The sequence below is a fragment of the Sminthopsis crassicaudata genome, chromosome 3, assembly GCF_048593235.1.
Source record: "Sminthopsis crassicaudata isolate SCR6 chromosome 3, ASM4859323v1, whole genome shotgun sequence".
In the NCBI taxonomy this organism is placed as follows: Eukaryota; Metazoa; Chordata; class Mammalia; order Dasyuromorphia; family Dasyuridae; genus Sminthopsis; species Sminthopsis crassicaudata.
In genome coordinates, this window is record NC_133619.1 from 70242706 (window position 1) to 70256516 (window position 13811).

General features: G+C 37.9%; 1 long non-coding RNA gene and 1 pseudogene across 1 annotated transcript in view; one reads left to right on the forward strand and one right to left on the reverse strand.

The window, feature by feature from the left end:
* LOC141564844 (uncharacterized) overlaps positions 1-8409 on the forward strand; it is a 43670-nt gene extending 35261 nt beyond the window's left edge. Inside the window, exons 2-3 of the long non-coding RNA XR_012488757.1 lie at positions 3319-3463; positions 8321-8409. This is a non-coding gene — a long non-coding RNA (uncharacterized LOC141564844). The remainder of the gene's footprint in view (positions 1-3318; positions 3464-8320) is intronic.
* A 4011-nt stretch (positions 8410-12420) lies between these two features.
* LOC141561879 (large ribosomal subunit protein P1 pseudogene) lies at positions 12421-12747 on the reverse strand (annotated as a pseudogene).
* Positions 12748-13811: the final 1064 nt, after the last annotated feature.

Consider the following 13811-nt stretch of genomic DNA (forward strand, 5'->3'; position numbering starts at 1 on the left):
TGCATTAACAGATATTTTCATTATGATTATGATGGTAATAACTTCCCTAAAATTTGTGGGAAATTATTCCTATGGTGATACAAGGCACGGAAAAATACAATAGCAAAGTTTTTATGTTTTCTGAACTCATAAGAATCAATAGCAAACAAAAGTAGGGGAAGTTTCCAAGATTATTTGGTGATTTGTACTATGTACATAAGAATATTTAATTGTGAAATTCTACTGGACTTACTTCTTCCAGGCCTAAAATAAAATGATGAAAGTGATTCTTTTCTTCCACTAACTAGGAATATTCTTTAATCTTATTGAAGTGGAAAAGTGAGCTAAATTTAGTATGCAGACATATTTTCTTTAAAACAGAACATTTTCTAAAGGAGCTTGAATTATGACATAATCAGGTAAAATTCAAAACTTGCTTCATTTGAGGGGTCAGGTGGAAAAAACTGATTTGCTAGATGGGATTGTTTGATCATGAGCATCTTATATCAGAAGCTATCTATTATTAAAGTGAGCAAATTCAAAATCTGAAGCATTGCATGGAGCCAATATCTATTAAAATGAGAGCTTAGGATCCCACAGAAAATCATTTATAGGTTAGAGGGACCATCAAATCAGGCTGCATGATTGCCATTCCTTTGTGTATTATATTAAAGTTGAAATATATGTATTTTACTTTGTAATTTGACTTATTAATGTTCAAAAGTAATATTGTCTCTTTATTGATGTTTCAGAATGAATGTTTCATCCTATCTTCTTAAGACATGGATCCTTACATTTAAATTAAAGAGAGGTTTATTTTAATTTCATCTCTACTGTCAATCATATTTATATGTGTACACATATAGATATAGTATATGATATATATATATATATCATATAAAAGGGAATATATAATAGTGAAACAAAGTGACAATGTAAAGGATGCTGGGCTTTGAGTCAAAAACACTTGAATTTAAATCTACTTTAATCTTGATCAAGTCACTTGTCCTATCAGCTTCAGGTTCTTCCTTTGCAAAAAATTTCAGTATTGTTGTAAGATCAAATGAGATAATACTTGTCAAGCACTTTGCCAACCTAATGTGCAATGAATATCTCTCTCTTCAACATTTCTTTATCTCTATTTTCTCTCTCTCTTCCTCTTCTTTCTCTTCCTCCTCCTCTTTCTTCTCCTTTTTCTCCTCCTCTTTCTCCTTATCTTCTTCTTCCTTCTCATCTTCCTCTTCTTCCTTTTTCTCTTGCTTCTCCTCTTCTTCCTCCTTTTCCTCTTCCTCTTCTCATCCTTCTCTTTCTCTTCCTCTTCCTCTTCTTGAGCTATTGATGTTGTTGTTGTTTGTCCCTTGTTCTCAAAGAGGATCATGACATTAGGAAGGAAGCCATGATCTGTAAGTAGATTGAAGTGAGAGAGAGTTATGTAAAGTCACCTCACTCTCTCCTCTAAAGCCATCTATATCCAAGGGCAATATATGGCAATATATGGATCAGGACTAGTGGAGTTGGAGAACTTGACCTTTATAAGCTAAGGTTTTTCCCAGAATTACCACTACACATATAAAGTAAAACTCTACTCTGAGTTGATAGCTATTTTTCAATAGTTTTTATCATTAAAATATGCATAATTTCCTATCCTACTTGTTAATGGGCTTCCCTAGACTTTGCTAGACTCATTTTGAAAGGAATGAGATATAGTTTACTCTTTTTGCTACTTGTTTTCTTGGCAAAGATACTAGAATAGTTTCTGAATGAAACTTTCTCATGCTGCTGGTTTAGGAGGCCCTTTTGAGTGACCACTATGGTCATCTGATCTCCATTAAGCTTTTTCTTGTGAGATCACTTTAAAATTGTTGTGTATGAATAAAATCTCAATCTTTGGATCAACCTAAGACTAGTATTGCAAATACAAAAATTTCAGTTAATAAGTAGGATTGATGAAAGTAGTTAATCTTTAAATATTTTTAAGACATTATATATATATGGCTCTGCGTGTGTGTGTGTATACATATATAGATATAGATATAGATATATAAAACTTCTTTTCTTTTAAATGGCAAAATGAACTTTGAAAGTTTAATTAAGAAGGTATTACAGACATATATCCACTTTCTCATTTTTATGAAATCATTGTGAGACCAGTCTAAGTTTTATCTGTAATATCCTTGATGTAACTATAAGAAAAAATCCCATATGCACACTAAATAATGTCCTTCTAGTGCTAAAAACAAAACAAACAATAAAACAAAGCAAAACTCAAAATAATCAACAAGAAAACATAACTTCACATGTGGTTTCTTAATGGGAATTAGGAGTGGGGATAAGGGAGAGAATCTGGAACTCAAAAGTTTTAAAAACAAATGTAAAAAAAATTATTTTAAATGTAACTGGGGGAAAATATTAAATAAATAAAATTTAAAAATAAAAAGTAACCAGGAAAGTGAAAAAAGTCTATCACTAACACATGTTAAGCTTTTAAAATTTGTTACTTAAATGAGTCTTTTTAAACCCCTTCCCCAATATCATTAAAAATATTTTCATCTTGATTACAATTCTAATGATTTTTAAAATGAAATGTGTTTAGGAAGTAAATAATATATATTTAGAAACTATCTCATTGTTACCTTTATTCAAAATAATTTATTCCACTTAGTTGTTTCTATGATATTCAGAAGATGTATATTAATGCACAATTCATCTGGTTAAAATAAAACCCCAAAGTAATATAGCTCTAGATTAGGAATGAAGAAACATAATTTAAAGCACTTAAGACAGAGAAGAGGAGATTTCTGAAGAAAAAGGGCATAGGATTTGAATTTAGGAGTGCCCTGATTTTGAATTCTGCCTCAAAAACTTATTAGGTATCTATAGGCAAATCATCTGATCTATTTAACTGTCAGTTTCCTCATCTAGAAAGTGGGATAATAAAATCTACAGTATCTACCTCAAGGAGTTGCTGTCAAAATCAATAGAAACTGTGGGGATGAACCCCAAAACAAGATTCAGGGTCTCAGACTCTCCCAGGGGAAAAAGCATACTTTCCCAGACAACGTTCTCCCCAAGTTAAGCATCTCCTTCAGTAGAGATCTTGGTCAAATCGCCCTTCATTAAGTTTTTGGGGATGCCTGGATTCCCTTCAGGAAATTCCCAGACTCTTGGAAAATGTCATCAAAATGATTTTAATTCAATCGGATTAGCCCAGACAGCTCCCAGCCCCAGGCCAACATTTTGCCCATAGAACCAAGGGTCTGTTAAACACATCTTTGCCATTTTGCCGGCTAAGAGAATTCCTTCTTAATGAACAATAAACTTTCCTTTTCTGCCATTCAGACTTTTTGGGCTCGAGAATTCTTTCATGTTGGACCTGTGTGCCGACCAGAGGGGATTCCCATCTCAACTCTCACAACTCCCTGCACTGCTATTAACCACATCAATTTTGGTTCCCTGACTGGGAATCCTTAAGAATCTGGACAAGGTAAAGCCTTTTCTTGTTTTATTCTCTAGTCAGAACAATCCAAATTCCCAGGAAAATTTGGATTGTTGGAGCTCAACACTGGAGCAGAATTCTCTCAGGACTGCTTGAAATGGGAATTCCTGCATTCTCTCAAAAAAAGTCCCCTTACTCAGCGAGCATTTTGTCATCTTTCCATCTCTAGAGACGTCTAGAGACTGACAAGAGGCTATAGAATCAGGGAAATGGAGGCTTTTGGCAAAATGGAACAGAACCCTTCTGTTTCTAAGGATCCTTCCTCAGGCAGAGACGAATTCGGCTTGAAAGAGCTCAAAACTAAACAGCTTAAATTAAAACAGCATTGCAGGCTACTGCTTAAATTTACTGGAAGGAAATCAAACTCCCTCCTTCCAGCTCCTCCAGGGACACAGAAGCCTTCCTCTGCACCCCTAGGCAGTCTCTTTCAGGAGGCTTCTGGATCCCTTCCAGAACAGGACCTTATGTGGGACAATATCTCTTTAACTCTACCTCCCTCACCTGAACCAGATCCTGAGACTCCCAGCCTTTTTTCTCCTCCTCAGGATTCTGATTTTACCCCCCTGGGAGAAGCAGCAGACTCTCCAGGAGACACACTCAAAAGCAGAGGTGCCTCTTTCAATGTCAAATTCTCCCAGACTGAGGAGAAACCTGGCCATTGCACTGAGTACCCCACCCAGCCTTTTGAGGGGTCCAAGACCAACGCCTGCCTTGATCTATCCTGGGGAGATGTTAATGTTAAACAATCTGCCCCGGATACATGGAGGAAGCTTCAGAAGCCAGATTTGATCCCTCAAATTTCTTCCTTAAAAACAGCTTTTGAAGTCTTTAATGATAGGAATCAGGCTATAGCTGAGGAGAGAGGCCACGGAATGAAAGAGATTTGGAGAAAAGTCCCTACTCTTGGCTTCTATTTCCGGGAACCCCAAAAGGTCCATGCTTTAAAACTCGCCAGTCCTTGTCCTGAGTTTGAGCAGGAGGAGCACTGGAGGGGAGACTGCCCACAGGAGATGAGCTGCCCTACCCCCCAGTGCTCTACTCTCTGGGAGGAGTTTGGGGCTTGGTCAAACTCCTCCTGGCTATCCCCGGTTGTGGCCCTAGGACTATTGAATTTCTTTTTGCTAGGGGAGGAGCTTCTCCTTCACTCTCACTCTGCAATTATGGTCTCACTTGCCCTTCCCCACATAGAGTGGGGATTGCAGGGGAACCCAATAGCTGTCTCCAGGCCTCTCCTATGCCTCACCAGCTTGGTGACCTGTCATTTAAATGCTCATTTATTATTCCCTTCTATCCTGCTTCCTTATTGGGGCATGATTTAACAGTAAAACTGGGGACCCAATTTTCTCTTCTCAGACCTCCAGAGAAATTTTTTAAGCACTAACTTAGTTAGAGAGTTAAAAGATTTGGAGAAGCTTAACTGCAGTCTTATTTGGGTCTGCAGTCCTGAAAGACAGAGCCACGCCCTGGGAGACCCCAGACTGATTGTCTATTCTCTAGCCTCCAGGGGCTACAGAGCCTCCTTACTTAAAGCCCACATAGCCTGACAATCTAGCAATTATTTGGGCCACAATCTAACCCCCACTTCTCTCTCTCTAAGGAGAGGAAACAGACCATTTTAGGCCTTCCAGACCCTGCCTCACAGAAGCAGCTGCATACTTCCCTGAGCATGGCTGGTGTCTGCAGGATCTGGATTAAAATCCTGAAGGCCAAACTATCCTCTGCCCCTGCCCTGGCCCTAACTTAGAGAAGCCTTTCACTCTCTATGAAAGGTGAGGTCAGGCTTTAGAGGTCTTACTTGGACTCTGGAACCCAACCCCAGACCTGTTGGTTACTTCTCAAAGAAACTAGACTCGGTTTCCTCGGATGCCCCTCCTGCCTTAGAGCAGTGGCTGCCACGACCATTTTAATTGAAGATGCCTCAAAACTAACCTTGGGACAGCCAGTAGAGGTTTTAAACCCCCGGGGTTCAGAGCATTTTAGAAGCCATAGGGCATCAGTGGCTTGGTGGGAGGCTTAATAGATATCAGGGTCTCCTACCTGACCTGACTCTCCGGGTGCATCACCCCTGCTACCCTGCTCCCTGACTTCACCCAGGGGGGAGACATCATTCATGGCTTTCTTGAAAATGGGGAACCAAAGGCGGTTATTCTGTGGTGACTCCCAATGGCACCCTGGAAGCTAAGCCACTGCCTCCTGGGACCTCTACCCAGAAGGCTAAATTCATTGCTGTGACCAGAGCTTTGGAACTGGGGAAGGGAAGGAGAGTCAACCTCTATACTGACTTCAAATATTCTTTTCACATTTTGCATGCTCACGGGGCTCCATGGAAAGAGAGAGGCCGTTTGACAACAAAAAATTTTCCCATTAAACATGCAGGAGAAATTCTCCAGCTATTGCAAGCTATTCACGAACCCAGGGAGATCTCAGTTGTATTTTGTAAAGGACACCACAGAAGGGAGATTCACTTCAGGCCAAGGGAAATAGGTTTGCAGATTCAGCTGCTAAAGCTGCTGCTGCTGTTTACCCCTGACCATGGCGCCTTTAATCCCCAGCTCCCTGATTCTTATATCCCTTCCTATAGTTCACAGGAAAATGTCCTTGCAGAAGAAAGGGGGTACATCCTTCCGCCTTCTGGCTGGTTTCAAACACCCTCAAACCAATTCTTTATCCCAGAGGCAAGTCGATGGAAACTGATCTTTAGTCTTCATCAGGCTACACACCTGGGGAGAAATGCTCTTCAATCCCTGGTGAAAGCATTTTCACAAGTCACAAGCTGGGAGAAACAATCAAGTAGGTCTTCCAGGCCTGCCCAATTTGTGTCCAAGTGAATCCTGAGGGAGCTGTTAAACCTCCCGCTCTCCTGAAGCCAATTCAGAGAAGGAGCACATACCCAGGGGAAGATTGGCAAGAAGACTCTATGCAAACTCCTCCTTGAAGGGGGTTTCAAACTGCTTTTGATTTTGTTAACACTTTCACTAATTGGGTAGAAGTTTTTCCCTGCAGGACTCAGAAGGCTCTGAAGGTACTTAGCACTTGCTAAACCTGCCTAAGCTCCTTGCAGAGAGACAGAGTCCAGCTTTTACTTTCCAGATATTTCAGAGTACTCCTGAGAGCACTATGGAGGAAGACAGGTGAAATTGTCTGGATCCTTCTTTCGCTCACTCTCACTCTTCTACCTAACTTTTTCTCACTCCAAGGATGAGAATTTTTGCTCCTAGCATTTTCTCTCCTGCTTTTCTTGATTAGCATCTCATGACCTCTGTCAGCAATTAACTCCTTAGCATTCTATGACCCCCTGCCAGTAGTTAACTCCTTCTCAACCTTTCAGCTAAGGAGCTCTGTGGACAGTGGGGTTGTTCAGTAATGTCGGGTAGGCCATCAGCATCCTTAAGGCAGCCCACAGATGGAACCTGATGCATTGTTTTGCAAAAGGCCTCATTCCCAAATGTTATATCTCCGTCCTGGATGGCATGCCACTTTTAAAATGATCCTGAGATTTGTGATTTGTTTCCTCTAGGCTTCAAGCTATAAATTTTCTTCTCCCCCCCCCCCTCCTTAGTAAACATTTTATTTTTTTATTATGGCTTTTTATTTATCAGATATATGTATGGGTAATCTTTCACACTGACAGTTGCAAAACCTTCTGTTCCAATTCCCCCCCCCCCCACCTTGTCCCCTAGATGGCAGGTAGACCATTACATGTTCAATATTAAAGTATATGTTAAACACAATATATGTATAGATAGCCATACAATTATTTTGCTGCACAAGAAGAATCGGACTTTGAAGTAAGGTAAAATTAACCTAAGAAAATAAAAAATGGAAGCCAACAAAAACAGGATTGGAAATGTTATGTTGTAGTTCACACGCATTTTCCATAGTTCTTTCGCTGGGTGTAGCTGGTTCTATTCATTATTGAACAAATAGAACTGATTTGGTTCATTGTATAGTCTTTTTGTTGCCATGGATAATAATCTCCTGGTCCTGCTCATTTCACTCAGCATCAGTTCATGTAAGTCTCTCCGGGCTTTTCTGAAATCATCCTGCTGATCATTTCTTATAGAACAGTAATATTCATATACCACAATTTATTCAACCATTCTCCAATTGCTGGACATCCATTCAATTTCCAAATTCTGACCACTACAAAGAGGGCTGCCACAAACATTTTGGCACATACAGATCCCTTTCCTTTCTTTAGATCTCTTTGGGATACAAACCCAGTAGTAACTCTGCTAGATCAAAGGGTATGTAGAGTTTAATAACTTTTTGAGCATAGTTCCAAATCACTTTCCAGAATGGCTGGATGCATTTCACAATTCCACCAACAATGTATCAGCGTCCTAGTTTTCCTACATCCCCTCCAACATTCACAAGCTATGAATTTTCAACTGCACCTTCAGCCTGGAGATCATGGGATGACTGACTGGGACACACAACACCCCTTAGATGCCCTGCTGCTGTTTTCAGATCTCACACCTTCCCTCCTGGTATGAACCCCCAAGTGAACTTAGGGACATCTCTACAACCCTTGGTAGCTTGAAGCAATTACAGAAGAATGAGACCTTTGCCCCTTTACCCCAAATGAATTTAGGGGTAATTAAAGGGGAAATGATGGGGGTGAAATTCCCAGACTCTGGGAAGAAGCCATAAAACTCCCAGTTATTCAATTGAAGATCTCTGTCTGATGGTCCTTTATTGATTAGCCTAGACAGCTCCCAGCCCCAGGCCAAACAGGGGTCTGTCAAACACATCTTGGCAAAAATTCCTCCTTAGGAATTTGCCCGCTAAGAGATCTCCTTCTTAGTGAACAATGAATTTCTTTTTCTGCCATTGACTTTTCAGGTTCAAGAATTCTTTCACATGGGACCTGGCTGACCAAAGGGGATGCTCCACCTCAATTCTCACATCTCTAGGGACCACATCAAAAAGACCTTTGAGAAATATTTTGCAAAAAAAAAAATTCTTCTGAATATAATAAATAATTGAATATACTTGATTTCCTGTTTTTTTGCTGCTGTTATATGGTTTTCTTGGCAGAAATGTGAAGTGGATCCATTTCCTTCTCCAGCTCATTTTATAAATATGGTAGGTAATAAGTGATTTGTCTGGTCACATAGCTAGCAAATATATAAGGCTGGATTTGAACTCACAAAATTAATTCTGACTTCAGACCTTTTTCTCTGTCATGCTGTTGAGTTGACCCATACTTGTTTTCTACTATCATTGCTATCTTTATTGATATTATCATCATTACTTGAAAGGGAAGATAATTACAGAAATGTCAAACATAATCCCCCACTTATAGGGATCACCAAGAAGCTGGAATGCAAGTACATTGGACCTCAGAGACTTCCTTTATGATGTACTGCTGAAAGCAATTTTACTAGGGAGCTAGCTTATTATCTCACCAAATAGATTGTTTAAGTCAGGATTGTTGCTGTTCAATTGTTTTTTATTACTGCCTGATTCTTCATGACACCATTCAGAATTTTCTTGGCATTGATATTAGAATAGTTTGCCATTTCCTTCTCTGGCTCATTTTACAGAGGGGAAACTGAGGCAAACAGAGTTAAGTACCTTTTCTAGAATTACAAAACTTGTAAGAGTTTTTAGTCATATTTGAAACCACTAAAATGACTCTTCCTGGTTCCAGGTTTAGTGCTCTATGCATTGCACAACCCAGCTGCTTCCTGCTTAGGGTCATATATCTTGAGACCAGTCTTTCCATAAAGAACATCCTCCCCAGTCCTTTCCCACAATTTGAAGTCATCTTTCAGAGTTCTTTTGTCTATACCTTTTGAAGTATTTGATCTAAACTTACTATACTTGCTGCCTTGCCAGAATGCTAGCTGATATGATCTTAGAGTTCATCTGGTTCAATTCTGTTCATTTTTACAGATGAGAAAGTGACCTTATTTAAGGTTGCACAGGCAGTGAGCCTATGTTGAAAATGATGTGCTTTTGACACCTGATCCTAAACTTTCCACTGTTATGGCCCTGCATAGCCTCATTTAATGAACTTTGGTAGGATCTGTCTGCAGCAGCCTGGATTTGCCCTAAAAGCCAATTCTGAAATCAAAAGCAGATATATCCTTGTTTTCTGCAGCTATTTTGCAGTCAAGACCTTAAATGATCTCATCAAATCCTTCTCACTGGATAACCTAGATCTGCATTGCAGTTGGGAAGGAATCTCTGTCCTTTGTTAAAATGAGACTTGAAGCAACTGCTACATTTCTTTTTGCTTGTTGAGTAATGAGAATTTTTGTATATATTTTTCTTTATCTAAGTCTAAGATATTAACTTACTAGCTATGGTTTGATCCAAACAAAACAGATCGATAAGGGCAGAAATTAACCTCCTGCAGAGTGAAATTTGGAAAAGACTTTATCAAATAAAGACAGAGGAAAGAAATGGTCTGGTAGATAAATCTAATTGCCTGCTGTTAAGGTCTAATAATCAGTGAGAAAGATCACTTACCTGATAAAACTGGAACAGGTTACAACCCACTGTCTAAGAAATTCAGGGTATCAAGGAGGAAAAATATCAATCACCCATATCTAAGGCAAAAGGAGAAAAATATAATTATTTCTGTTTGGGGAAGTGATGAAGAGAATACATTTCTTCACCAAGACAGTAGAATAAATCCATGCATGGATACAGTAGGTGTTCTAGCAGAATTCCTCAGGCAAGAGGTCTTGGATTTAGTGAAATTTGGACTCTTTTGCAAGTTACCAACCTACCAAAAGTCAGGAGTTCTTAAATTGTGGACTTTTCCCCCTTTAATATTTTGGCAATTATATTTCAATATAACTGGTAGCCTTTGTAATCTTTTATATTATATTTATATTATATATAATATGTATTGTATATATTTATTCACATCTTAGAGATGTGAGGATCCATAGTGATAACATGAAATGCTACATCATTGCTAGCTATCATTGTATCATTGTCATCATAATTATAATCGTTATTATATGCATTTTATAGCATTCCAAGAAGTGATCCAGAGGCTTTGCCAGCACACAAAAAAAAAGAATTCTTGATTTATGGGCTTTTGAAAATGAGGAAATGAATGAGTTTCCAAAAGCTACAGAAAAAAGTAATCTAATCAGGAATTGAAACTAGACCTCTGACTCCCAAACTAGTGTTCTTTCCAAAGAAGTCAAGCCAATAGGTAGACTTTTCAATATTATCAGGACTTTATTCAACTAAACTTTCTTCATGGACAAGTAATTCTTCAGGTCAGAGGTCAAGCCCGCTTATTGCCTGATGGATTTATCCAGATATGATCCTTAAGGATTTGAGATGTAATGTGAAAATCAGGATACTATCTTGTATATAACATCTTGGAATTTTCCTGACCCTCTTCCTCAGAATTCTTCCCATTGGTCAGGACACTTTTACTTCATCCTGATAGCTGCCATGATGATGTGATACTAGGTTTGGGCTCTATATAGTAAAACAATAGTGTCAAACTCAAACAGAGCTGCTTAAGTCATGCACAAGGTTCTCTGCTGGCTACATATGAAATTAGATAACTATGTACTAACATTATCTATGTTTTATTCTATTTTCATTTATTTTACTATTTCCCAATTACATTTTAATCTACTTAGGACCATATTTTGGAGTATTGCTGTCCATGGGGAATGTGATTGATACTTCTGTACTAAAGCAGCAACTTGTGACTTTTGCATAATCACTTTTCCCAATGGGGCATAATTTCATTATGGTTCAACAAGATAAAATAGTAGTCTCAAGTGTGATTTGTTATTGATTTATGGATAACTACAATAGAAAATTAAGTTATTTAAACCTCTTGTAGTATGAAAAAGGTTAATCTTATCATAGAAATGATTTTTAAAAACCTGTACCATTCCTTGGAATTGGATGAAGGATGAATGCAGGGTCCTATCAATTATAACAATAGCTCTGTTGACATTCATAGTTATGAGCCCAAGATAATGCTACTTTAAGATTTACAAGTCCTTCCTTCACACTCCTGTGAAGTATATACTGGAAGTATTATTATTTCTATTTTATGGATGAAGAAATTGAGAGATGGGGAGATTAACATAGTTTGTAGGTGAAGGGGACAACCCTTGACCTTATGTCTCCTGGCTCTCAGACCAAAAACACTTTTCATTATTGTTCTTGGTTTAAAATGTGTATATATTTATTTATCTAAATTATATCGGCAGGTAGATGATGGATAGATATTGTTGTCACTTCCCCATAGCTCTTTACCTTGTCATGCACATAGTAGAATTTTCTTTTGGAAAAAGGAAGTAAAATTAATAAAAAAAAATTTCTCATATCTTGGCCATGATGACAATATATGCCTTATTCCACACCTGCAATCTACCTAACAGGAAACATATTATTGATAGTCATATAATGCAGGAATGGTGTTCTTGTCACTGTTTAATTCAAGTTTCTGCTAATGGGAGGTGTTGCATATAAGAAGGGGTGAGGACAAATGATAAAATGTGACCACATTCCCCAATTGTTATCACATCTACTTTTCTTTTTCTTATCCAAAACTGTTTACCTATAAAGGACCCAGAAATACAGCACAAACAAGGATGCAAGGCTCTATTTCGACATTCTGGGATACAGGTCCTCTAAAAAAGTGTTTAGACAAGGGAAATGTCATCAATCATCTAAGTAATAAGTAAGTCCCTGGATGCATCAATTATTCAATAAGCAAGCATTTATTAGGCTCATTTTATGTTTAAGATTCTGTGTTAAGTGTTAGGAATAAAAGGACAAAAAATTAGCCTTTCCCCTCAAGGAACTTATTCCATTCGATCAGCAGAAATAAATACATGTATAATTGATATCACATTTCTTGTTTTTCCAATGGATGGGGGAGAGACAAAAAAATTTCAAAATTAATATTAAAAAACAATTCTATTTTTTAATTGAGAAATTTTTATTTAGTGTTGCAAAAAATATTTAGTCGGGCCAAAATCCATGTCATCCTTGTTCTTCATGGATTCTTTTTTTTCTTTCTTTTTTATCTCCTCAGCTGGGGCAGCTGTGCTAGCAGGAGCAGTCCCACCAGCTGTTGGGGCAGATCCACCAATTCCTATTAGGCAGATGAGACTTCCAATGTTTACATTGTTCAGGACATTTGCAAATAATCCAGGCCAGAATGGTTCAACATTTACACCTGCTGCTTTAATGAGGGCATTAATTTTATCCTCCATGACCATAACCTCATCATAGTGAAGGATGAGGGCAGAGTAGAAGCAAGTGGCCATTTCAGGAGATGGATGAGTAGTTGCTTGTTTGTAATGGTGATAGTTGCCAGCTGAAGTAAGAGTTCACCCCACCCAACATAGCCTTAGTTTCGAAAGAAGAACCAAGCATCTTATAGACAATTAAAGAGAAAGCAATAATTTTATTTTCAAAAATTAAAAAAAATTACATAAAATATTTGCAAAATAAGTACTAGGTTGTTTGAGGAGGTAGGACACTTAGTGGAGTTTGGGATTTTTTTTTTTTTTTTTTTTTTTGATAGGGGCACATAGATCAGGGATTTTAAAAAGCAGAGATGATGAGATGTTCTAGGCAGGAGAAGAAGCAAAAGGAAAAAAACTCCAGAGGGGAGATGAAGGGTAATGTGTGAAGCACTCCATGAAGGCCAACAGAAATTCATATAACTGTAATCCCATTTATTTTCTGAGAAATCTGAAAGAAGCAAACCCTGCAAATAAAAGTTAAACCATTGTTAATTTATGCTAGTGTTGCAGGTAATTTGGAATGTCATTAAATGTTGCTTCTAAGGGAAAAAAAATTGAAAATTTAAAAATAATTTTTGCAAAAGAAAGCTTCCTTGTAAACTTGTGGTCATATTTTGCAAAGAGATATGTTCTACCTATGCCAAAGCTATTATCTGAGGAGATTAACTCTCTTGGATATAACAACTCAAAAGAGTTAATGCTATAGATTTATTTGTTTGTTTGTTTGTTTGTTTTGCTGAGGCAATTGGGGTTAAGTGACTTGCTCAGTCCTGATTTCAGGGCTGGTGCTCTGCACCACCTAGCTGCCCCCAACATTAACTCTTTCATTACAATTGGTTATGACAATTTCTTTTTTTTTTTTTTTTTTCCCATTTCAGATTGTTTACTTTTTTTTTGGTGGAGGGTTATATATAAATGCTACACATTGTTTTCAAAGCAATCTTGGTTTTCTGAACTTCTAAGTTTATTTTTGTTTTCTGTAGTTCATTTTTTTTCTCCCTCCCTTTTTGCCCCTCCCTACAATCACAGACACACATGTAAAACCACATTATACATACTTATAAATGTCAATTATTTCTCAG